We start from the raw sequence: 1,052 nt of genomic DNA, 5'->3' as shown, positions 1-1,052 counted from the left end.
GAGTAAAATAAAAGATTTGATTTTTCTTGTTCCGTTTGATTTGTTTTTAAAAATGGTGTATGCCAAGAACGCTTCGTGGTGAATTTTTCGAATTTGATCCARACATTGAGAGGACGTTTCACCATAGAAGGAGGGCTCAGAGAGCGTTTCAGGCTTTACTCCCTCCCAACATGGAGTTACCTGCTCCCAACAATCCGGGAACACAAAATTTGGAAAACCAACCGCCAATTTTTGGGCAAATACCACCATTCCAGAATTTTCACCATGGAAACCCACATAATGGTAATGATAATAATTTGGACACAKAATCGGAACCTAATGAGCACCAAAGAGCACAAACTCCAAATATTATTAATTTGGCAAATTCCAAAAATGGGAGGATCATGGATTATGCTATTCCGGATTTTGAGCAATTAAATTCCGGGATAGTTAGACCACATATGACCACTCTCCATTTCGAACTAAAACCGATAATGTTTCACATGTTGCAAACAAATGGCCAATTTGCCGGATTACCTTCGGAGGACCCACATTCGCACTTAAAATCTTTTATGGAAATCACTGATGCCTTCCTGATCCCGGGAGTGTCAAATGACGCTCTCAGACTTACTTTATTTCCATTTTCATTGAGGGATCGGGCAAAAGTATGGTTTAACTCGTTAACTCCGGGTTCTGTGCCGTCATGGAGTAACATGGCGGAAAATTTTTTACGAAAATATTTCCCACCAACAAGGAACGCTAAGTCCAGAAATGAGATTTGTCTTTTTAAACAAATGGACGATGAGGCTGTTCCTGACGCGTGGGAAAGGTTCAAAGAGCTGTTAAGGAAATGCCCACACCATGGCATTCCGTACTGTATTCAACTTGAGACGTTTTACAATGGGTTACATCCCATGGCAAAACAAATGCTCGATGCGACTGCGGGCGGAGCCTTTACAGCCATGACCTATAATGAAGGATATGAAATCCTAGAAAAGATCTCAGCCAACAATGGGCATTGGGCAGACCCACGTGCTTAATCACAGAAAAAGACTGCTGGGATACATGATGTA

General features: G+C 41.4%; 1 non-coding gene across 1 annotated transcript; it reads right to left on the bottom strand.

Annotated features, from left to right (window-relative positions):
* Positions 1 to 740: 740 nt before the first annotated feature.
* On the bottom strand, positions 741 to 847 carry LOC112508365. Its single transcript, XR_003068738.1, has one exon. It is a non-coding gene; the product is annotated as a small nucleolar RNA R71 (small nucleolar RNA).
* Between the last annotated feature and the right edge of the window lie 205 nt (positions 848 to 1,052).

Source organism: Cynara cardunculus (assembly GCF_001531365.2).
Source record: "Cynara cardunculus var. scolymus isolate 2C chromosome LG 2, CcrdV1, whole genome shotgun sequence".
NCBI classification, from domain to species: domain Eukaryota; kingdom Viridiplantae; phylum Streptophyta; class Magnoliopsida; order Asterales; family Asteraceae; genus Cynara; species Cynara cardunculus.
The sequence above is the reverse complement of the archived record's forward strand: the minus strand, read 5'-3'. Positions and strand labels throughout refer to the sequence as shown.